The sequence below is a fragment of the Mesoplodon densirostris genome, chromosome 5 (genome assembly GCF_025265405.1).
Source record: "Mesoplodon densirostris isolate mMesDen1 chromosome 5, mMesDen1 primary haplotype, whole genome shotgun sequence".
Lineage (NCBI taxonomy): Eukaryota > Metazoa > Chordata > Mammalia > Artiodactyla > Ziphiidae > Mesoplodon > Mesoplodon densirostris.
The window spans coordinates 49,211,461-49,236,669 of record NC_082665.1 but is presented as its reverse complement, the minus strand read 5'-3'; the positions used below and the strand labels follow the sequence as shown (position 1 = coordinate 49,236,669).

Below are 25,209 nucleotides of genomic sequence, written 5' to 3'. Positions count from 1 at the left end.
ACAAAGATACTGATTCAGAGGAGCTAGGATGAGACCCTCCAGGTAATTCTTAATACACTCCAGAGCTTTTGAAAACCTGTGCTTCAAGGAATTTAGAACTTGGCTAGGCTCAGGTTTGTCTTCAAAAAGATGAATTCAGCTTGCAATAGGTTTCAAGGAGATGGCGAAGCAGCTTAGAAGTGGAAGCTGGCTTGACACGCTATTGTGGGGTGAGATGAGTGATATTCATTTGTCAGCCGAGTTCCTCTTTCCCCAGTCATTTCCTGTGGTTGAACAGCTTTCATGGCTTTCTGCAATGCGTCATGAAGAAGTGGGGGACCATTCAGAGCCCACATGATCCCATCACCGTCTGAGTCATCGCTAAAAGTCCTGACCTTTCCAACAAACTTGCTGGCAGAGCAAGTCAAAGTCAAGAAGCAGGTAAGCAACCTGCCTTCCTTTGCTGGTGAACATAGATATTTTGATAAAGCTGTTGGCCTGTTTAATAGAGTGTAATTAACTAGTCAAACTCTATTTCACTCATTGGAACTTTAAAGTTGCTTTTGGAATGGTAGAAAGATTTTTGGAGTTTTTTCTTGCCTTGAGCTTTGTTTGGAGTTAGTTTTAATAGAAGACTCCAGGAGACAGCTATTCTAGAGAAATCTGTCATAGGAGTGAATTCATATTTGCTTAAAATGAATTCACTTCAGGAGATTAGGTTTAAAATGTGACCATAAACTTAAAGAATAACCTTTTAGCATCACAAGGAGTTGCCTTTCACTTAAAACTGTCAGATGTGAAAGGTACATTTTGGGATATGAAAAACTAAAACTCACTAACTAATACAGATCATTTAGGAAGGATTAGTGCTAGACACATAGATGCTCATAAATGACTATCGTTGAAGGAGGAGTGGGATTTGAAGAACAAATTGAGTAACTATTGACTGAGAAGTAGCTTTGTGTTTAGTGAGAATAACAAAAATGTCCTCCGTGTCAGCTGATGTTTATGATGTAAAATATTTCCTGACAGTGCTTATGCAGTAAGTAATGGGTGTTTATTAGCTGGCCCATTTTAAACACTTTATATTTTGTTTTGTTTTGGTAATTGAATGTAATAAACAGTATTGTTGCCTGGACAGCAGCTGTGGTTTTATTACCCAAAAGGATGCTTTTAGATTGCTATCTTTTGTCGTGTCCAGTGGTGCTGTTTGTAGATGACAGGCACAAGCAATTCCTCTTTTAATGAGTTGGAAAATGTTATGAGTTTGAGGATGAAGGTTTCAAGTTCTTGATTAGGCAAATTAAGTGGTCTGGCTTCTTTTTAACTGTTCTGTGCAGACGGCTGATTTTCCAAAGACTAATTTTCAACAGAGATTCTTGAAGCCGTGAAGCTCTTTTATTTAAAAACAACAATAACAAATCCCTGCAATTTAAATAAACTGATGCCCAGGGGAGTACACTATTTGTGGTTTTAGGAAGTTGAAATGACAGACTTATCATAAATTCATTGTAGCTGTCTTTCTATAAAACTTTAAATTATAGTATCAACACAGTGAAGTCTTTGAATGAAACAATGTTTTCTACCCATTAAAAAAAGAAATGTGTTCATGAGAGGAAATAGAGCTTAACATAGCATTACTTTAGCTAAGCAAGAAGAGTGCATATTGTCATTGAGAGGTTCTGGGATCTCTCTGGGAGGACCTCAGAGGGGTCTCCAGGAGCTGTGGGCAAAATGCCCCAGATTGGGGTATGAAGAAGGCAGTGTCAGATTTCACACGGCTTCTGTCCTTCTAAACTCCACTGGGGACAACTTGACCTCCAAATATCCATTCTCCTCCTTAGCTGATTTTATTCAGGCTGCATGAACTGAGGTGCTGCCACACTCTTGTCATGCTGCAAACCAGTTGTGGACCAAGAGGAGAAAAATAGGAATTAGAAAGAGCCCATGTGAACAAGGTGTTCTTCATTGTTCACTGAGGAAGGAAAACTTCGATGTGAAGTGCCCAGGGCAGGAATGGGCACATGCTCTTTTAGGCTAAAGTTATTTGTGCACAAGAAACAAGGTCTAGGTTATGTTAACAGGAGTGTACATTTATCATGTAAGTGAGACGGGGCCTTCATGGTAAAGAGTGAGATGCCTTCCGAGAAATATTTTATTTTATTTATTTTTTTATTTTTTTATTTTTTTGCGGTACGCGGGCCTCTCACTGTTGTGGCCTCTCCCGTTGTGGAGCACAGGCTCCGGATGCGCAGGCTCAGCGGCCATGGCTCACGGGCCCAGCCGCTCCGCGGCATGTGGGATCTTCCCAGACTGGGGCACGAACCCGTATCCCCTGCATCGGCAGGCGGACTCTCAACCACTGCGCCACCAGGGAAGCCCAACGAGAAATATTTTAGAAAAAATAAACAAACTTTAGTACAAAGAGGAACGCTACTGGTCCTAGTTCATCCCTCCCTCTCTGCCCCCCGCCTTCCTCCATGCATTAAACCAGAGCAAATGTCCCTTCTCAGCCTCTTTTAGTACATAATAGAGTTTTCTGTAGGACAGCAACCACACAGAAGAGGTAGAAAGATAGCTGAAAACCTGGGACTATAGCATAACCCTCCCCTTGGTGGAAATTTGGTGGAGGAAAAAAAAGGCTATACACTGAGGTTGTGAACATTTCCAAACACAAGATAGGTTGTAGGGGAAGTAAGATTCTATAAAGACTTTAATATATAATTTAATCATCTCTGGTAGGTTTTTAATTGAAGTTCCATTAGATTTATATGTTAATTTTGGAGGAATCTGTGTTTCCATAATACTGTTTTTCCTATCCAGGAACATAGTACACATCTTTCCATTTCTTCATATCTTACTTTGTGTCTTTCAATAGGATTTAAAATTTTTTTCATATAAAATTTTTGTTAAATCTACTCCTATGTATTTTTCCTTGTTGTCATAAAGAAGGAAAATTCTTTCTCATTTCCCTTTCTCAGTGATTATTGCTAAACAGGGAAAATTATTGATTTAAACAAATTATCCTGTACCTAGCCACCTCACCAATTCATGTAAATTCTTTCTTTTTTCTATTTTCCTTTTTTAAAAAACAGTCTTGTCTGCAAAGGGATTAAACTTGTTTTCCAATGATTTTTACATGGTATTTGATTTTTCTAAAACTTGTGTGGCATTTGTTAACATTTTCAGAACAGTGAATAATAATGGTTATAGCCATCAACCCTGTCTAGTACTGGTATTAAGAAAAATGTCTTTAGGGAATTCCCTGGTGGTCCAGTGATTAGGACTATGCGCTTTCACTGCTGTGGGCCCTGGTTGGATCCCTGGTCAGGGAACTACAATACCACAAGCCTTGAGGCATGGCCAAAAAAAAAAAAAAAAAGAGAGACAGAGAAAAATGGCTTTATTTTTCATTATTTATGATATCTGCCATTGATTTTTGATAAATAACTTTTATTATATTTAAGTTTCCATTTTACTTACTGTCTCTATTAGAAATGGTGATCTAATTTTGAGTCTTTTTTCCTGCATTTATTGACATCACATGGTGTTTCTCCTATAATTTCTTTCTTTCTTTTTTTTTTTTCTTTGCGGTATGTGGGCCTCTCACTGTTGTGGCCTTTCCTGTTGCAGAGCACAGGCTCCAGACACGCAGGCTCAGCGGCCATGGCTCACGGGCCCAGCCGCTCCGCAGCATGTGGGATCTTCCCGGACCGGGGCACGAACCCGTGTCCCCTGCATCGGCAGGTGGACTCTCAACCACTGCGCCCCCAGGGAAGCCCTCTTCTATAATTTCTTGATATACTTTATTATGTAGATGGATTTTCAGATATTGAACATCCCTTCTCTTCCTGGAATAAGTTTTATTTGGTCATAATGTATTATTTTCATTGATGGATTCTATTTGATAATATTTAATTTAGAAGATTACATAAAATGGGTCTAAAATAAGTATTTCTAAATGATCTAGGTTAGAACCTCTTTGTCAGCTTTCCATGTAAACCTGTTAATATTTGAAGTTGTGCCTGCACTGGCTTTCCTTCCTACGGCCACTGGTGAAATCTTGTCCATGCCTCAAGGCTCACCTCAGTGCCATTTCATCTGTGAAGCCTTTCCTTTGTCTTGGCCACTACAGCATAAAAGCACTTCTTACGCTAGATCTTCACAGTGTGTTGTAGTATCAAAGCATGATTTTCAAAAACTTATCATGACACTTCTGTAAGTACACAGTGAGCACTTGTCAAAGATTTACTTAACTCATGAATGAGGGAACAAGCAGGATAAGCTGGTTCAAAAAATTCTGTTTGATGAACAGAGAATTTTACGGTTTATTGGGGATGGCATGCTAAAATAAATTGGCTAAGTTAGAGACAAATTGGTTAATATCCTAAAGGGCAATAAAATCATAATATTTGGGGTTATTTTTTTCTATTGAACAGAAACGATTTGCATCTCTTCTGGGCAAAAGTTGACAAGTTTTTACATAACCTTGTAGAATCATATTAAATAGTAAGTTAGAGACAGGTATATTCTCCCAGGGAAAGAAATAATCCTTGAGTGGGCCTCTTAGATGATGTTCAAGGATGACTTTGAAAAGATATGCAGGTTTCCTTTTGCCAGATTTCTTTGTTTTGGATACCTTTTTTCCTTAATGGTAGTAAATTCTGTAAAAGGTACCGTCTACTTTATGTTTCCATTATTTGCATGTCTGACCCACACATGGCATGGTGTAGAGGAAAGCGCATGAGCTTTGAATATCTCACACAATCTAAGGTTTGAACCTTGACTCTCCAAGCCCAACCCTCATCCATATATGGTTTGTGCTGTTAGAGGAGGGGTCTGGGATAGCAGGGAGGCACAACAAAAATAGATGGAGGGCTTGGGAGCATCAGGAGAAAGCACACGTGGCACGTCTCTGGCATTCTCACATGGCAACAACTCAGCATGACCATATTTCACCAGCCTGAGGATACAAATGGGCACAAGGACACCAGGAAGCTCAAGTTTCTGTTTGTGCCTACAGCTGCCTATGTAGAACTTTTCCTACCCCTGCTAACAAGGGACCCTCTCCCTTGTTAGATTCTTTGAATAGGAATAGAAGGCTTACTATCTGAGCATGAGATTTCAACTAGAGATAAAGAGAAAACTATCTTCACAGAATGGATGAGGGGTGGATAGTACTCGAATAAAAGTACTTTTGATTACACCTTAACTGTTTTGCTCCTTCAGCGTACAATATTTCTGGGTTTCCCCCGAAGGAGTGCCCATTTGACCACAGATCAATATGACAACCACAGTTACCCTAACCTATTCTCCTTCTGGTCCTTGGGCTTCTCCCTTGGTGATGTTTGCTGCCCCTGATGCCCTCTGAAACCACCCCATGGCAGTGGAGATTGTTGGAGAATGGAGAAACTGAGGGAACTTGCTTCTGAGACCCCACAGCCAAGAAGCTGTCTTTGCCACCACTTCCAGCTGCCTGTCCCCCTTTCCTCCCTTATCTGAGTATCTTAACAGGACAGGTCCGTATGACAAATAGAATTTGGGGAGACTTCATTTACTCAAGGATGTGTACTTGGATTCACATGCACATGAGCTCCTGCTTTAGGGTAAAGAAGATTTTAAACAAATGTTATTCAGTTGTTATTTGACTGCTAATTGGTACCAGGTGCTGTAGGATAAAGATTTTTTTTTTCTTTTTTTTTTTTTTTTAGAAGAAGCATTCCTGGCCTTTAAGAAACTAGTTCAAACTATCTAGTGTAGGTAGGATAAATATACTAAAAGGTCAAATAATTTTGCAAAACCTAAGAAATTGAGCAAAATGCCGTAGGATGTTAACCTAGCCCAAGGCATTTGTTAGATTTCAGTGACGATTAGGGATCACGTTCCTCAGTCACTAGAGACAACGCTGAAATCGAAGCGTGTTTTTCTCTCCAGAGAGAAATCAAGTAGGGTTTATGTACTGCGTGTGAAGATGTTTGTGTGCTTATGTACAAAATATCTAGGAGTTCATGCTGAAGTCTTCCTGCCTCCCTGACAGGTTTCTGTTGTTGCTGTTTTTGTTTTGCCTGGCAAATGTATTGACTTGGAAAAATAACTCAAGAGCTCTCATTGTGTCAACATGAATGTGTGCCATATGTCTTGTCTGATCTTGTAAGTCCTTTATGCCTGTCTTCAAAAATACAAATATGAAGCTTCTTTAGCTAATTAATCATTGCATTGCAGTCTCTCACTACAGAGAACGGTAGATTTAAAATTATAACAATTGAATATGAAGTTACAAGGAGGAAAAGATGTTGAAGTGTAAGAGGTTTTTAGGGTGCAGGGGACTCTAAATTGCAGATTCTTAAGTCATTTCTAGCCAGAAACCAGATCTGTCATGAAGGAAGGTGTGTCTCTACTTTCAGAATCATTGAGTAGGGCTGTTCAGGTTAGAAGACTCTGTGTATCCCTGATTAGAGAATAAATCATCATTTTTTTTAAAGGCTTCCTATACCACAGATTTGCTGCTGAGGAATAAATACATCCCCTTTGTTTTATGATGAAAGATTATATAACTGGGAAACTTCAAAAAAAAAGGGCCTTTGTGTCACTTCAGGTGAATTGGATTAGGGGTAGGTCTGGGGTAGGTCCTGCTCTTCCTATATCACATGACTTAAAAGTCTTCTAGGTGCTTTTAATGTGCAACCATAGTAGAGAATTATTTCCCTACCCCAGCTACACCATGAAATGATACTATGTTTACTTAATTGTCTTGGAAGTAATTAGGGTGTTGTGTTGCCAGCTCTTTATCACAGCATCTCATGATTGTGTAACCCAGACGCTAGTCTTTATCAGAGGTGGGTGGAAGCAAAACACCCGGCCAGGTCCACATGCAGAATCCGATGACTATTCAGTCCTCTACTTTGAGTGATGGAGTCTGAAATGGTTGGATTCTACCTTGTGACAGAGAATAGATCTGCTGTGGTTACTTGTCCCTAGGCCTCTTTCATAGGAATGCCCCCTAGTGGGCATTTGTTTACGGTAACTTTTGTTGTATAGAAAAAAATTTCTATAGTCAAATATATCCTTCTATGTGTATGTGACTTTTACCTTTTATTAGCTGAGCTTTCTCTGCCCCAAGATAATATGGACCTATAGTTTCTAGTGGTACTTATGATCATTTTTTATCTATATCTTAAATCTGTGGGAAAAGTATTTGAAGTGGTCTTCTGTTTTCTTCCCTGAAAAGTTAGCCATTGTTCCAATGCCATTTATTAATGTCCCTATCAATTTCCCATTGATTTGAAATGATACTGTCCAGATTTCTTTGTTTATATTTGAATCTTTCTTTTAGGCTTTCTATTCTATATCCTTAATCTTTTATTGATTCCCAAACCATAAGTTGTTTCTGACTTTGAAGAAAATGACATTAGTGTTCAATCATTGAATAAGTTGGTGACATGGAAAGTTTGAGATTTTTATCACAAGAAGGTATTACTCTTCTTCATTTCCCAAGATTTGCTAAAATCTATAATGATTTAAAGAATTTTACAATATTTTTTTCTCCTTTGACCACCTGATGTGATGAATTACATTAATAATGCCTTGATATGAAATCATTCTTGCTTTTTTTTTTGGATAAAACCAACTGTGTCACCATATATCATTCTTCTAACATGGGGCTGGATTTGATTTTTCTGAAACAGTGTACATTATAATGGAATTTAAACATTATTTGACAGACCCCACCAATAACTGGTATTGGCAGTTTCTACAGAAAATGAGTTTCAAGATTATAAGGAGTAATGGGTAGTAAGGAGACAGAGGCAGTTGGTCTTACAAAACAAGTTAGGAATAAAAATGAACTTCCAGTTTAATCCTTCTTAAGGGTTATAAGTTGAACTTGTACGTTGAAGGAGCAAAACAGTTAAGATGTAATCAAAAGTACTTTTATTCGTGTACTATCCACCCCTCATCCATTCTGTGAAGATAGTTTTCTCTTTATCTCTAGTTGAAATCTCATGCTCAGATAGTAAGCCTTCTATTCCTATTCAAAGAATCTCATTTCAGTGAATAAAATACGGAGAGTCATGAAATAGTCAGAACTAAGTTAAAACTTCTCCTCTACCTCCGCTCCAGACTTCAGTCAGAGGGGTAGGATCTGTTCATTTTTGTTTCTGTCTTCTGCATGCCAGCTTCTTTTTCCTTCCCCTCACTTTGTAGCCTAGACTTCGAATCCTTCCAGGTTTGAAATACGAGGAGTGGAGAAAAGGGTAAGGAGCAAGGAAGGTTTTACTTGACTGGTCCCGATTTATGAAGACGTTGGCTTCCTCTAGCCATGGTGAATAAAGCTGCCCCTCACGGGGGCAGGGTGGGGGAGGCAGTTCTGTGGGTCTCAGGGACCTCCTCCCCACCAAACGCTAGCAACGCCTTATCTGTGGTTCAATAACTAACATCAATACATTTTCTCCAGCTGGTTACGTAAAATTCCTCCTGGTTACGTAAAAACTCCTGGCAGTACAACTTTAGTTTTTTTGTGCTGAAGTCCTCATCCTTCCAGGCAGCCCTCTTGGTCAGATTCTAACACCTGGCCATCTCTAGCCCAGGAGGAGTGCTAACACTGGGATTGCAGACTGCTAGGAACTGAATGCTTGTGTCCCCCAGCCCCCCAACCCCTAAGTGTGATGGTATTAGGAGGCGGGGCTTTTGGGAGCCAATTAGGTTTAGATGAGGTTGTGAGGGCAGAGCTGCCATGATGGGATTATATGGGAAGAGGCACCAGGGAACTTGCTTCCTCTTCCTCTCTGCCATGTCAGGACACAGTAGAAGGCACCATCTACAAGCCAGGAAGAGGGCCCTCACTAGAACTGGACTGGGCTGGCACTTGGATCTTGGACTTCCCAGCCTTCAGAACTATGAGAGGTCAATGCCTATTGTTTAGGGCATGCAGTTTATGGTATTATGTTATAACAGCATGAGCTAAGATAGACTGTGCTAAGTGCAGCTTTCATGCCTGCTTTGTCTTCAGAGCAGGGGCTCCAGCCACAGCCTCGCACTTTTAGCCTGGTGTCTGACACTTAGCTGGGGACTCTACTGTGTATCCCAAACTAAAGGCATCCATGTCAAGCCCTTCAAATGGTCTTGAAGATCCTCTCATGTGGTTTGAGGAAAGTTAAGGACCCACTTCCCTAGGCTCATAAGCCACCAACAGTTCTCTCTAAAGACATCTTCTTGCCATTTAGCTTCCTATTCTTTTCTAAAAGGCTAGAAGTGTTTGGTAAGCCAAGTGTTACACAACTGGTTCTTTGTTACCTCTTTTCAGGCCCCCCACAACCTTGCTATTCTATTGCTTGGGTGTGGCAATAGTGGACACCTATCACTCTGAGGTGTCAGCCAAAACAGACTTAGGAGTCCTATTTTAATATCCTGTTTACACAACAGGATATTTATCATATTACTTTGTATTAGGTATTTGAATAAGGACAGCCTAGAGAGAAGAGAAGAAAAGGGTCAGTCCGGGTCAGTCAAGGACACAGGCTTTGAAGCTCTGAACCAGCTCAATAAAGTCTTTCCTGAACCACATCAGAATCTGATGGTTTTAACCTGCACTGGATCTTTCTCTTCTTTTTTAACAGTCACAGCCTCCTCATTTCTTCTATTGGGTTCTGCCTGACACTTTTTGAAAACATCTCTATTAAACTTTATGAATCCATTTCACTTTCTTCTTGGTGAGTCTTATTCTTACTGAAGCAGCTCCTTTTCCTGTTTCTTAAATCTGTTTCCAAAGTGTTTCTGGGAATACTATTCTTGAGAAAGAAGCCACAAAAACAATGTTCTGTAATTCCATTTATTTGGTGAATGCTGCATGCATGCTAGATCAGTCTTTTGGTGACTGACAATGCATAAAGCATATCCAAGGGTTTGAGGAGTCCTGCAGTAAAGAAAGTGGTTTAACTTTTTAAAGCCAAGCACTTCACAGTCTTATCTGACTATAGACTCTTATCACTCCCATTTGTCTGGTAGGACTTGTGTTCTCCTCAGAAACACTTTGGAAATACTGATTTATACCACTTTGCTGCTCAGGGATTGGTTAGGATGTTGTCTTGCGCTATACGTGAAGTCAAGTAAAGCTAGGGAAGGACTGCCACCTTCTTGTCAACTTATCCCACTTAGATCTCTGAGCTTTCTCTCAAATTGCACCCTATTGATCTTTCCTTGTTAATTCCCTTCCATAATTTCCATTTTAGAATTTTATCAGGATTTCCCTGGCAGTCCAGTGGTTAAGACCCCATGCTTCCAATGAAGGAGGCACTGGTTTGATCCCTGGTGAGGGAACTAAGATCCAGAGTGCTGCAGGGTGTGGCCAAAACAAACAAACAAAAGAATGTCAATATAGAATTTTATTGATCATAGAAACGTCCCATAAATACTTATAATTCTATCAGTTATTTTCTCAGAATGATCATTTCCCCCAATTTTTCTTTATTTAATATCTTACTAGTCATCCCTTTAGGAAAAGCATTTTAAGCCATGCTTTTAGTAGATAAGTAGTATATATTTATTTTTGAAAAATTAGAAAATACAGATAAGCAAAAGAGAAAATGACCACTTATATCCCATCTGACCTAGAGATAACTGTTCACTTTTTGGGATATATGTTTCTAGATTATTTTATGAGTGCATAGAAGTCCACTCTGTTTATGTTATTTTTATGTGTTGATGTGTCAAATATATGTCTATAAGACTCTTATACTTGCATAACATTCTGTCAGAGTCTTTAATCGATTCCTATTAGGTATGTTGGATTGCTTTCCAATATTTCACAATTATTGACAATTCTGGTGAAGATTTTTGTGCCTAAATCCTCACAAACATCTTTTATTTTTCTTTAGGTTCCAATTAATGGACTCAGGTAAAGAGAAAGCACAAAACTCTGAGTCTTTTGCTATGTATTACTAAAATAACCTTTGTAGAGGGCAAACCAATTTATTATTCCATTTAAGTAATATTAACATTTAAAAGATTTTTGGTTTTAATGCACATCAGATATTTCCAACAGTGTTGTCTTTCTCAGGTTGTTAGCTGTAGGGTAAAGGATGGTGTAAATGAAGGAATGGAATTCCACAGATTTGGGATAAAATCAGTCTTGTGACCTAGGAAAATCTATTTAACCTTTCTAAGCCTCAGTTTCTTTGTCAGTAAAATTGGGATAAAAGTTTCATATAGGGTTGCTGGGGGATTAAGTTTTGCACACAGAAAATGTCCAATTAAATACCTTATACAAAGGTTTGGGGGAAGGGATAAATTAGGAGTTAGGGATTAACATATACACACTACTATATATAAAACAGATAATCAACAAGGACCTACTGTATACACAGGGAACTCTACTCAGTATTCTGTAATAATCTATATGAGAAAAGAAACTGAAAAAGGAGGGATATATATGTATATATATGTGTGTAACTGAATCACTTTGCCATATACCTGAAACTAACACAACATTGTAAATCAACTATACTCCAATAAAATAAAAATTAAATTTAAAAATACCTTACACATACACGTAGCTAACTTATGGAATGCCTTTGTATTCTAATTGTATGCCTTGTGTTCTCCCATTTAATGATCAAAACCCTAGAAAGAATCATTATCTCATCTTACGCAGATATACAGAGGACAGGCACTCATTAAATGCTTTCACTGTCAGAGACAGGCAAAATCATGCTCACCAGGGAGAACTCCGGCATGAGAAATATTGATTTAATCATGGGAGTAAATGACAATAGTGCTGACATCTGGATTCCGGTTGCCTCTCGATATTATGTATAATAAGAAATATACATTTGGTCTTTGTTCCCAGTTCCTGGAGCAAATCTTGTGAAACCCTTCCTTCTAGAGTGTTAGTGGTGAGGAGAAGCAGCTTTTGTTATTTTCACTGCACCTAACTTTACACTAATGAGGTTTCTCCCAGAGGAGGGCGCAGGTTGCCAGAGGGTCTGACCAAGTGATTAGTGGGTTGGAACTTTCAGCCGCACTCCTGACCTCCTGGGAGGGTGGAGAGTCTGGGGATTGAGTTAATCACCAATGGCCAATGATTTAATCAATCATGCCTATGCAATGGAGCCTCCATAAACCCCTAAACAAAGGGAGAGCTTCTGGGTTGGTGAACACATTGAGGTGCTGGGAGGTGGCAGTCCTGGAGAAGGCATAGAAGCTCTGTATTGCCCACCCCCTGTGGCTTGCCCTGTGCATCTCTTCCATCTGGCTATCTTGTTCTACCCTTCACAATAAGCCTGGAATAGTAAGTAAAGGGTTTTCCCGAGTTCTGTGAACCATTCTAGCAAATTATTGACCTAAGGAAAGGGCTGTGGGAATCTCTGATTTATAGCCAGTCGTCCAGAAGTAGGGGAGGCCCAGACTTGTGACTGGCATCTGAAGTGGGGGGCAGTCTTGTGGGGCTGAGCCTTAACCTGTAATTCTATGTTTAATTTTTTGAGGAACTGCCATACTGTTTTTCATAGTGACTGAACCATTTTATGTTCCCATGAGCAATGCACAAGGGTTCCAATTTCCTCACATTTTTGCCAACATTTCTTTTTTTTTTTTTTAATAATAACTAGTGGGTGGGAAGTAGTATTTTATTATGGTTTTGATATGCATTTCCCTAATGGTCAGTACTGTCAAACATTTTTTTATGTGCTCATCGGCTATTAATATATCTTGGGAAAAATGTCTATCTGATTCCTTTGCCCATTTTTTTAATTGAGTTGTTTTTTTGTTGAGTTGCTATAAGTGATGATTTTTTTTAAAGAGTACTATTGAATACAAAGTATCTTTTTTTAGACAAAACTCTCAGTTTCCATACAACATTGATTTTCTGGAATTTCCTAGCTATGCTTAAATTTCATTTTTTCCTATTTTACTATATGTGTTGCCGAAGCGAGCATTCATTTTTTTTCCTGTCAGAATTGTTTTCATTGATTTTTTAAAAAAATGGTTCCTGGGAAAATGAGATTTTCATCTCATCATCTGTGTTATGAAATACTGATGACTGTACTTTCTGGCATGTGTTCTGATTAAATTGCTAGTTGGACAACCCGTTTTGGCTACCCTGTTTTTTTAAAAAGCTAAAATTTTAGAGGATAGAATCCATATCTTCTAATTTTTCAAATTATTTAAATAGTGATAGCCTCCAAGTTCATGCAACAGAGCAAATCTATTTCTTACCAAATTGGGTGAGAGAAGAGGAATAAAATATCATGACCCTCCACTGAGAAATATCTCATAGTTTCTCAGAGTGGGTTTTTTTTTTTTTGGTCTGAGTAGGTGACTGAATGGACTAAATTTATTGCCAGATAATATTGAGTATTGACCTGTATATTAGTTTCCTCTGGTTGCTGTGACAAGGTACCACAACCTTGGTAGCTTAAAGCAACACAATTTATTCCCTTACAATTCTGGAGGCTCAGACGCTGAAATCAAGGTACTGACATCCTGTCAGCAGGACCACTCTCCCTCTGTGCGTTCCAGCTTCTGGAGCAAGCTTCCTTGCATTCCTTGTTGCGTGGCCTCTTCCTCCATCAGCATAGCCTTTGTCAGCATAACATCTTGGCTTCGCTTGTCGCATTACTTTCTTGTTCTGGTGTATGAAATGTCCTTCTGTCTCCCTCTTATAACAATACCTGTGACTGCATTTAGGAGACAGCTGGATAATCCAGGCTACTCTCCCCAAGACCCTTAAATTAATCACATCTGTAAAGACCCTTTTCTGCCATGGACGGTAACGTGCACAGGTTTCAGGGATTAGGATGTGGCTCTCTTTCGAGGAACCATTTTCTAGCCTACCACAACCTATACATGGCTCTTTGGAAATTTAAAATGAAAAAGAAAAAGGAAGTTGTAAACATCACACATGTCACCGACTCCTAGTTCTGTAAACAAAGTTTATGTTCAATACGATTCTCCCTTTTAATCGTGCTGACTGCCTTGCTTTTTCTTTTCCCGTTTTGTTCTTAACCATCTGCAGTTTGGATTCTGCTCCGGGCAGCTGATACAATGCTTTCAGGAGTTTTTCAGGGACTATAAAGCCTAATCTTGGAGCGTCTCTCTTTGGTCTTCATCCTCCTCATTCTCTTTGAAACACTCAGCAGAGACCACTTGTTAATAAACATAACTCCCTTCCTTAAATGCCTGCAGCACTCACTCATCTACTGGCTCCTCTTCTTCCATCATAATCCTTGTAACCAGCCCTTCTCTCTCCTTTGATGTCTTTTTTTTTTTTTTTTTTTTTTTTCAGTACGCGGACCTCTCATTGTTGTGGCCTCTCCCGCTGCGGAGCACAGGCTCCGGACGCGCAGGCTCAGCGGCCATGGCTCACGGGCCCAGCCGCTCCGCGGCATGTGGGATCTTCCCGGACCGCGGCACGAACCCACGTCCCCTGCATCAGCTGGTGGACTCTCAACCACTGTGCCACCAAGGAAGCCCTCCTTTGATGTCTTTTATTCTCCTAACCCGTAATATTGAATTCTTTGAGGTTCTGTGCATAGCTCTCTGGTTTCTCCCCAGACCCCAGTCTTTATGGGCTCTTGGGTTTAGCTACTGAGTTGATGAGACTCACAAATATTTATCTTTAAACCTGAATTCTAACTCTATGCCTGTGACAGCCATCCATTTCCTGCCCTCTGACAGGTCATGGACATATAGATATCCTGATGTCACCTCTAATCCAGCATTTATAAAAACAAAACTCATCTCTCACTCTTCTTACTGGTTTTCTTTTTAATTTTCCAAGCAGGTCAATGACACCACCATTAAGCTAAAAAATTTGGCATCTTATTCCTACAACTAGACATTGTTATATCCTTTTGATTCTTAGTGAAAATAGTTTTTGGTTTTGTTATTTTTAACTCTGTAGTCTAGAGCAGTGCGATTCAAAGTGTGGTCCATGGATCAACAACATTAGCACCACCTGAAAGCCTGTTAGAAATGCAAATTCTTGGTCCTATCCCAGCCCTTCTGAATTACAATCTGTGTTTTAACTGTGTTTTAGCAAGCTCTCCAGCTGAGTCTAATGCATGGTGGCGTTCAGTAACCACTGGGCTAGAGTCGAGTGCTGGCGGGCATCGCTCCAGGCTGAGATCACGGCCGCAGCTTCTTAATAGGAGGTGAGTCTCCCTATTTCCAGTCAAATGTCTTATGGACAAATATTTTCTTTTTCAATTCCTATTTTCTCTGTCAATCTTATTTCGTATCTTACAGTGTTATGTATTTCATGTGTATGAATGATGTGGAAACTGGCCAAGAGGACATGTTCAAGGGAAACAGACATCTAGAATTAATTAACACACTTCCAGGTTTCATTCCTGTTTTGAGTGACAGGCTGTGGCAGTTTTTTTCCCTTTTCTTCTTCTTCTTTTTTTAATGCTCCCAGCTCAGTGGACTTAGCTCCTTCCATAGTAGAAAACTTCAAAACAGAAGTCTTGTTGCATCTAGGAAAGTGCGTGACAGGAAGGAGACTAGGAGAGGGAGAGGACTGCTATCCAAAAACTAAATGTGGATTGCAAATATGAGTAGGAATTTTAGCATCAAATGCATTGCTGCGGTTTGTCACGTATTAGTAGTTTTTTTTTTTTTTTGAGTAAAATAACTTAAAATTTCCAAGTCTTTTCAGCTCCTCCTAGCTTTCTTCATGCAGCTTGAGTTCATGGCAATGGTTTATCTGAGATAATCTCCTTTTCTATTTTTCAACATTAGCTAAGGCCAAGAACACAAGGAGGAGATCCTTTTGTTAGATGACTAGCATTTGGAAAAAAATTTGGATAGAAGGGAGAAAGTCTTCAAATAACTTAATTACATGCTTGTTTCTGCCCCATGACTTCTGAATGTATTGATTTAACTAAAATTTAGTATTCCATGAGCACCTTTCAAATAAAAAAAAAGAAGGAATTAAACATTTGTCAGTGTTGAGATACATGCTGGAAATAGAACACAATGATGCTTACAAGGGACTCTCTCTTGTTGCTCACAGTTTAATGTGGGAAACAGACTGGTAAACAGACACTTAAAATACAGCCCCCAAGCATGTAATTGGCCCCAGCCCTCTCTGCTTTTAGGACGTCAGAGAAGCTCTTAATTCTGCCACACAGTTATGAGAGGTTTAGCAGTGTAAAGACTGTCCTGTGAGTGGCACGTCATCTGTTCCAGAACAGCGGAGCAATAGTGCAGGAACATTTGTGCTGAGAAAATGGCAGAGTCAAAGGTCTGTGAGACTGGTTTCAGTTATAAACTTCACTGACTTATTGTAGGAGAAAGAAAAAAATTGGAGCAGGGCTCTTACCAAATCATGCCTATTTAATTCCCCACGATTGGAAGTTAAATTTAATTGTTTCAGCAGTGTGTCCAAGATAAGGGAGTTGAAATGATGGAGCAACTCCTTCATTCATATAATAATTTGAGTCATTCTGAACCAAGATAAAATTATTAAAGGATGTGCTCAGGTGGCTTACATCTTTGGCCATTTTAGGTTCAAAAGCTATTTAAACTTAAACTTTCTTAGAGATTTCTTGATGAAGTAAACTGATGATTCATTCTTTTTCAAGAGGCTAGTAAGTTAATAAGAGCCAAACAAAATCATTTATTCAGAGGTTCCATCCCTTAATGAATAAAGCTATTGATTTCACATTGTCTAGTTAACAACAAATAAGAATTCTGTAGTTTGCTCTCAATGGTTTTATACTGTCTGGATGGCAATAAGGAGAACAAAGTTGAAGACCCATGATCTAAAGACAGTACCAACTGCTCTTTAAATAGTGCAAAACAGACTTTTTCCTCCCTCCCTTCCTCCCTTCCTCCCTTCCTCCCTTCCTCCCTTCCTTCCCTCCCCCCCTCCTATTGTTAAAGTGGAAGAGCAAGGATCATCCTTTACAAATATCTGAAAAATATAACTTGGTTAAGCATTATTCTACCTTAAATCTTTCTTGGCCACTTATAGTACAGTATGATATGGGAACCACTTATCTCACATTTTGGCGCTAATGCACTTAATCCAAGTAATAGGAATGAGGCCACATTTTAAAAATTATTTCATGCACATACATTATCAGAATCATATTTCAAGTGTGTCTCCCATTGATTTTACTTACAATACTTATGCATCCATCTCCAACATTTATAGAAGACTGCGGAGTATACAGAGCACAATACTAGGCACAGTGTACTTGATTGGAAAACAGTCTTTCTCGTAAATTCACAATGTTCTTGAGAAATCTAAACTGATGTGTAAAACCATGGAGAACATACATTGCTGCCTGAAAATAGAAACATTAAATGGGCACTCTACTAAATAAGTAGAAAAATGGACAAAGTTATGCTCAGTTGTGAAGGCTTGAGAGTAAAGTCCTTTGCTAGTTTGTTCTGCTGAATATCCACCAGATCTGTACAGGTTGCTAGAGTTCCAGACTGATGTTTATATACAGTTGTGTTTATGTGACATTTAGGAATCATTGGCATGAATCTCTTTGAAGTTTATTGTAAGCAGCATAAATCAAATAAAATCTTGTAACAAACTGTGGCAACTCTCAGCTTCTGGTGGGACATTTTAAAAGCCCCACTTTTTTTCTTTTGTCTCAACATAGAACCTCTAGAAATCAGAGGATGGTAAGTAGATCTTAGGGTATCGTTTCATGCTTTTAACTCTATTTAATCTCACCCTCAACCCCACTTCATATCAATAATCTGTCTTGTCATATCCTCTTAGAAGTTTTTCAAGTACATTCATCTTTAAAAAATTACTTTTTGCTAATATAGTGTTTTATAACCTCTCTTAAACTTTGTCGTATTGTGGTAAATCTTATGTCCTTTTTTAACATTATTTGAAATTTAAAATTAAATATTGTGACAGACACTGTTAATAATAACCAAATATTCTTGCACATTTCTACATTTCCCAGTCTCTGCAGTTAGGGTGGGAACAATGTGACTCCTTCAGGCAAAAAAGTATATATGTAAAGAGATGGTTTCTTGGCCAGGGCAGTTAAGGACCAGTGTGGCACTACCATCTCTTTCTCTCTTTTATCTCTGTAACTGGAGAAATCCAAGATGCTGGAGTTGCAACATTGAAGAGCCTGGGGCCCCAAGTCACTGCTTGCCCAACCGATTTGCATTGGATTGATATAAATAAATAAATAAATAACCCTTGCAGGTAAGCCACTGAGATTGCAGGATTTATTTGCTACTGAGGCACAACCAAGAATTACTTAAATAATACCAATATCTTGAATAAAATATGAATCAGAGAAATGGGATAAAAGGCCACTTTACATGCCTATTTCACAATCACTGGATGGGATTTGGACTCAAATAAGCTAGTTTCTAAGCAACACTTCAGGACTACTTCCAAACAATGAAGTATTTTCTGCCTGGTGATAAAGATTTAAACTGCCTAAGGAAGCTGGTCTCCACTTAGTTTTTCAAATATATTGGGGGACCATGTTATTGATGACAAACACCCTTTGTTATTAAAAAATTTTTTTAGCTACTGGTTTAAAGGACAAAGTTATTCTTTCAAAGCTTTGCTTTTTATATATTTTTCTGATTATAAAAGCAACATATGCTTATTGAGGGAGAAATTTTTTGTATTTTAAGAAATACAAAAAATAAATTTAAAAAATCCCCTCAGTCCCTCATAATCTTATACACCTAGAGACAAATGCTAGTATTGTTGGATAACATTTCCTTCCAATCTTTTTACTTTGTGTATGTAAGTAAATGGTCTCTTTTGAAGACTTGAAGTATTATATTAGCTCCTCTTGGTTTTTCATTTAATTATACCATAAACTCTTCTCCATGTTATTTAAATATTCTTTGTAAATATTATTTTAGTTATTTTGCATTTTAACCAGGACCTCCTTGAAATAGATTTCCTTCTGATTAAGACTTTGTGGGAGTTTTCAATCTGTTTATTTGTAGGATTGGTCCTGATAGCCACACTGAACTTCTGAGAACAAATGTATAGAATTAAGACTCTGTGTGTGTGTGTGTGTGTGTGCACACACACATACATACACATTCATACACCAAATAGATTGACTTGTCTGACAGTTCTAGTTACCATCCACTTTTAAAAAGTTGACTTTTATCTTAGGTATAGAGTAATTTGAAGAGCAGTCACCATTATTTCAACTCAGGAAACATTTATTGGACATCAACTTATGCAAAATACTGTAAATTAAAGTTAAGATGATGATCATTCCTGCCCTAAGAGAGCATATGCTCTAGATTAATTCTTAAATAAACAGGTTCTTGGCTGCATGTCTGCTAGATTTGAGGGAACACCAGACACTGACAACACTTGGATAAATTACACAAGGTGCACTTATCTGAGTGATACACGACAAAGTTAGTAGAGTTAAGTTACTCAGCAGAGATCCACGACATTTTCCCCAAAAGGCACAAATCTTCTTGTCCTGTGGCAGGAAGCACCTATGAGCACAGAGTTTCAGATGGTGATGTCTGAATGTCTGAGGGTATATTGTACTTTCTGGGAGCATCACTCCTCCCCTTCTGTTCCACCCTTCTTTGTAATGTTGAATTAGGCTCGATACCATCTCACCTGGGCAAGAGGCCAGCTTCATGGGTGTGTGACAAGTGCAGTTAGTTGCATGGGACCCGCACTCAGAATGGGACTCTGCACTTGGGATTTAATGCTCTATAGGCACAATCTTAAAATTCTTAATAATTTATCTTTGAATTTGTGTGTTACAAGTAAAGTCGGATAGGATGATGAAATGTGCATTGGGGACTTGGAGCTCATGTGAAGTCCCATCTCCTGTCACCTCCCTGCCTCCCCAGATTGGGTTCTCTGCCACCTGCTCTCCTGTCCCATTCAGTGACTGATGTTGCCTTCCATCCCCGGTGGAGACCTGGGAGTGGAGAAGGCCAGTTTGGGGCATTTGTGCCTCACCCAGTCACAGGGGAGGGACCTAGGCACCAGAAATACCCCTTTGTGTCCAAGGGAGAGTAACATTAAATAGCAAACTAACAACAAAAGCCCACAATGACAGGTCAATTGAGAGACTGCAGAAGGAAAGAAAACGTTTTTATCTTGATTTCTGAACAAGGGTCCCTGAATTTTCATTTTGCACTGGGCCTTACAAGTTATGGTGCTGGCTCTGCATCTCGGCTGGGGATAGGTCATCAGTTATGGAGTTTTAGAACATTTGATTGCCAGACTAAAGTCTACTCAAGTCATAACAGACATTTCACCCTTTATTTTGAAACCTTCTATTTTCCCTCCTCTAGCCCCAGGCAAAAGAGGACTGACCCCAAATGCGTTCCTGAATTCTATGAAGTAGGACCAGAACAAGGATCAGTAATTTACCCAGATGTCTCTGAAAGTCATATAAGCAGGCCCTTAGTCTAGCTATAGGATCTATTTGGCATTATCTAAAACATTTGTATGAAAAACCTTGTATTCATGTCATCACTATTCTCTGTTGGTCTGAAATTAAGATAATATATTCATGGGCACTGTAACATTTCTTTTTGGTGAACAATCTTAATGGCTGTAGATGTATAAGAAAAAAATAAACAGAACGTATTTTAAGCTAAAAGATGGGGAAAGTCAGGTCTGAATTGGTATGAGGGATTGACTTCTGAGCCATATACTTATTTTTAAGCCCAATCTATTTACTCATGCATATAGTCATTCAACAAATATTTACTGAGCACCCTATACATCAGGAGCTTTGCCAGGAGCTGGAGATAAGATGGCAAGCAAACAAAGAAGCTCCTGACTTCATGGAGCTTACAGACTAATGGGCAAGAAGGGCATTCATAAAATAACTGCATGATTGAATGTGAAATTACAGCCTGAGATAAATGCTCTGAAAGAAAGGAACAGCCTACGGGAGCAGAGAGCAAAGGAACCTACCCTAGCATATGTCAGGAAAGGCTTCTCTGAAAGGTAGTAGTTGAGCCACAGCTGAAGACTCTGTAGGTAACTGGGTAAACAAGGCTGAGGAGGGGTAAGCATGTGCAAAGGCACTGTGGTGGGGTGGGGGCAAGTGTGACCCATTTGAAGAATTAGAATGTCAGCGTGGCAGAGCCCAGAGTGAGAGGAGAGTTGTGTGAAGTGAGACTGAGCAATAGACAGGGGCAGACCATGCAGGGCCTGGTTGAACGTGTTAAGAATTTTGGTCTGCAGCCTAGAAACACTGCAAAAACACTGAAGGAGTTTTAGCAAGGGCTTGATAGAACTAGGGTTGTGAGCAAGGTCAGATTTACACTTTGTAAAAGATGACTCTCCCTGCAAATGGGGAAAATGTTATAGTTTGGAAGGAATACTATGTGATTGTAGAAAGACCTGTTAGGAGGCTGGCATTGTAAACAATAGCGGGGGCAGGGGGTTGGGATTCATAAATTAGCTGTGTAATTACAAACTGAGATAAATGCTCTGAAAGAAAGAAAAAGCCTATAGGAAGAGATAACAAAGGAACCTACCCTAGCATGCTTCAGGTAAGAGACCATGGCAGCCTGGATTAATGGGTGATAGTGGAGAAAGAGAGCTGTGTGGATTCAAGAGACATTTAGAAAGCAAAATCAGTGACCCGTTGAATACAGCAAGGGGATGGAGAAGGTGTCAAAGACAGTTTTGGGTTTTTTGGCTTGCATACTTTAATGGATAGTGGATCCATTCATTGAGACAGGAAACGAAGAATCAGGCTCAGGGGTGAATAACATAAGATCGATTTTGAGATGCCCCAGTCATGCAAGTGTTAAGTGTTGAGGAGATAGTTGTACATATGGGTGAGATTTTACAGTATTGGGCTTATAGATGGGTAATTGAAACCTGGTAGATGACTATGTTCCTGCAAGGGAGACAGAGAAGTGCTGTGTCTTGAAAACAAAGGGAAGAAAGTATTTCAAGAATGAAGGACAGATTCAAGGTGCTGAATGTAGCATAATAGATGAAATAGGAAGCACTGAAACATCAGGGCCTTTAACTCATATTAGCAAGAGCTACTTGGATGGAGTGATGGAATAGAAGAAAACTGGAAGGGTTGGGGAGTCAGTTAGAAGTAGGAAAATGAGACCACTTTAGGCAGCTCTAAATATGTGTGGCCTTTACAGAGAGAAGACAATAGCTGGAGGAGGATGGGCATGGCAGAATTTTAAGCTGGTGAAGCTTAGATTGATGAAGCAAAAAACAGAGCTTTTGATATGATCACTGAGAAACAAAAATATTTGTGTTTATAATTTATGCATAAGGCCCCCTGGTTTCATCTTCAAATGCACATTTCCTTCAAACTGTAGATTGTAACTTGAGACCTTTACCATAGTAAACATTCTTTTCATACTAACTCCATGACACTCATGATTGCATGCCTTCTCTCTGGAGATCCTAGGTGAATGGTGCACAAAGTTTCATATAAAAATAAGCAAAATGTGAATATTTCCAAGTTTTTTTTTCATAGCAATGTTGTCTGATGTGATTCCCAAAGATTACCTCACTGGGTTTGAAGAAAAATTAGCTTTAAGCTTTTTGTGATTGCATGTATTTGTTCTCCCAAATGGTATGCTTTTGGAGCCAATCACAATAGATGAGTATGATTTAGAATAGAGTTAGCAGAATGTTTTTGTTTTGTTTTGTTTAATGTGTTATGCAGTTAAAATCATAAATAGCAGTTTTTTTCAACTGTGTTGTGAGACAGCCAATTATAAATAGTGAGGAAAGCCATGGATCAGCTTTCAACTTCCATGAGCCTTTTTTAAGTATTGTCTGTGAATGCCAGAGGCTTCTTTGTATTTTCTGCTCTTTTGATTATCATTGATGGAGTCAGTGTTTATAATTGTGGACACATTTTGGTGAACTTTCTCATTCCTTGGACCCCATTAACACTATAGCATTTCTCTTTCTTCTTCCTCCTGCACTTTCACCAGGGTGCTCTAAATTTAACTGAGATGCTTCTAAAATTTTTTCTTTCTTTTTTGTTTTCCTCTTCAAACTTTTGTTGTTATCAGTTTAACTCTTACATATATGTAAATGTCTCTCAAATTCATATTTTACTCCAGATTTTTTCTAGACACTTATTTAACCACTTGTATTCTTACTGCATCTCCCAGTGTCCTTATCTTCTTCCCTCAAATCAGTTACCAATTTCATATCTTGGTTTTCTGTGTCTTTGACTTCCCTTTCCCAATCACTTGGGCTCTAACAAGGTCAGCCTTCATTCCTTTCTCCTTCACCACTGATCCAGTAACTCATGAAGCTCCCATTAACTCCTTTTAACTAAACTACTTCAAGTACATGGCATCAGAGCAGTAGAGAACAAATTCTGGAAGCAGTAGTTTTCTGTTTATTCCTTCTCCACCTGCACTTCTGTTGTCAGAAGAAATATACTTTGTGTTTTATTCTCCAAGTGGCCACTTAAGAAAAAAAAACTATAGGTAATGTGCTTATAGCTGTATTTATTTATTGATCTACCAACTTCATGTCTATTGACTTCCCAACATAAAACATAATATGTCTTTGGATTCATTACCCCTCCTCTTCTTCTGATGTTTCAGTATTTATATTTGTAATTCTTTTATTTTTTTACCTTTGAAATTTTAATCTATGTAAGCATCTATTTCTTGTCCTTCAACTTTTGGTATTATTTCTTGATCTTCTCTTGTAAAATGAGAATATCAGTGCCCTTACCCTTTCCTCTATCTTTATTGTAGTCCACAGTTACCTTCTATCTGCAACCACTTCTAAGTTTTCTGTTTGGTTATCTCTAAAGGTTCAAACCCAATAAATACTGGCTATATTATTATAGCATTATTATATATCTATCTATCTATCTCCACAGCTGGATCCCCATTACATTTCCTTCCCTAGAGATGCAATGTTGTGATCCCCAGGCCCTGAAGGAACATGTGCTTTGTTTCTAGGCCTATTGAATTTTCTGGGGTTTTGTTTGTTTGTTAAGAAGAAATGATTATGAGGAAATAAAAATAATAGTATATATTATAGTGTTTTATATTTATACTATTATATGGTTTATTTATATAATTTAATATAATTATGTATAATAGTATATATATGTGTATTTGTATTTTAAGGGCTTTAGTTTTTTAGACCAGTTTTAGGGTCACAGAAAAATTGAGAGGAAGGTACAAAGATTTCCCATGTATTTTCTGCCTCCACACATGTATAGCCTCCCCTGTTATCAACATCCTCCATCAGAGTGGTACATGTGTTATGATTGATGAACCTACATTGAAACATCATTATCAGCCAAAGACCATAGTTTACATTAGGGTTCATTCTTGGTGTTGTACATTCTGTGGATTTGAACAAATGTATAATGACATGTATACACCATTATGGTATACAGAGTAGTTTCACTGCCATAAAAATCCTCTGTGCTCTTCCTATTCATCTCACCCTCCTCCCTAATCCCTGGCAACCACTGATCGCTTTACTGTCTCCATAGTTTTGCCTTTTCTGGAATGTCATACAGTTGGAATCATACAGTATGTAGCCTTTTCAGATTGGCTTCTTTCATTTAGTAATATGCATTTAAGTTTCCTCTACATCTTTACATGGCTTGATAGCTCATTTCTTTTTAGTGCTGAATAATAATCCATTGTCTGACAGTGTTTTTATCCATCCACCTACTGAAACATATCCTGGTTGCTTCCAAGTTTTGGCAATTAGGAATAAAGCAGCTGTAAACATTTGTGTGCAGGTTTCTGTGTGGATATAAGTTTTCAAATCATTTGGGTAAATACCAAGGGGCAAGATTGCTGAATCATGTGATAGGAATACGTTAGTTTTGTAAAAAAGCACCAAACTGTCTTCCAAAGTGGCTGTACCGTTCTGCATTCCCACCAGCAATGAATGGAGTTCCTGTTGCTCTACATCCTCCCAGCATCTGGTGACATAAAAATAGTGTCAGTCGGGAATTTGGGCCATTCTGATAGGTGTGTAGTGGTATCTTGTTGTTTTAATTTGCATTTCCCTGATGACATATGATATGGCCATCTTCTCATGTTTATTGCCATTTGTACATCTTCTTTGATCAGGTGTCTGTTAAGGTCTTTGGCCCATTTTTAAATTGGGTTTTCTGTTTATTGTTGAGTTTTAAGAGTTTGTTGTATATCAGACATGTCTTTTGCAAATATTTCCTCCCATTCTGGCCCTGTCTTTTTATTCTTTTGATAGTGTCATTTTCAGAGCAGAAAAAGTTAATTTTAATAAAATCT

General features: G+C 38.6%; 1 protein-coding gene across 2 annotated transcripts in view; it reads left to right on the top strand.

The window, feature by feature from the left end:
• The first annotated feature begins 393 nt into the window (after positions 1–393).
• Positions 394–25,209, top strand: part of ABI3BP (ABI family member 3 binding protein) — a 457,010-nt gene continuing 432,194 nt past the window's right edge. For both annotated transcript variants that reach the window (XM_060098691.1, XM_060098690.1), the window contains exons 1-2: positions 394–420; positions 15,011–15,125. The gene's annotated coding sequence lies outside the window, so the exon portion shown is untranslated. The remainder of the gene's footprint in view (positions 421–15,010; positions 15,126–25,209) is intronic.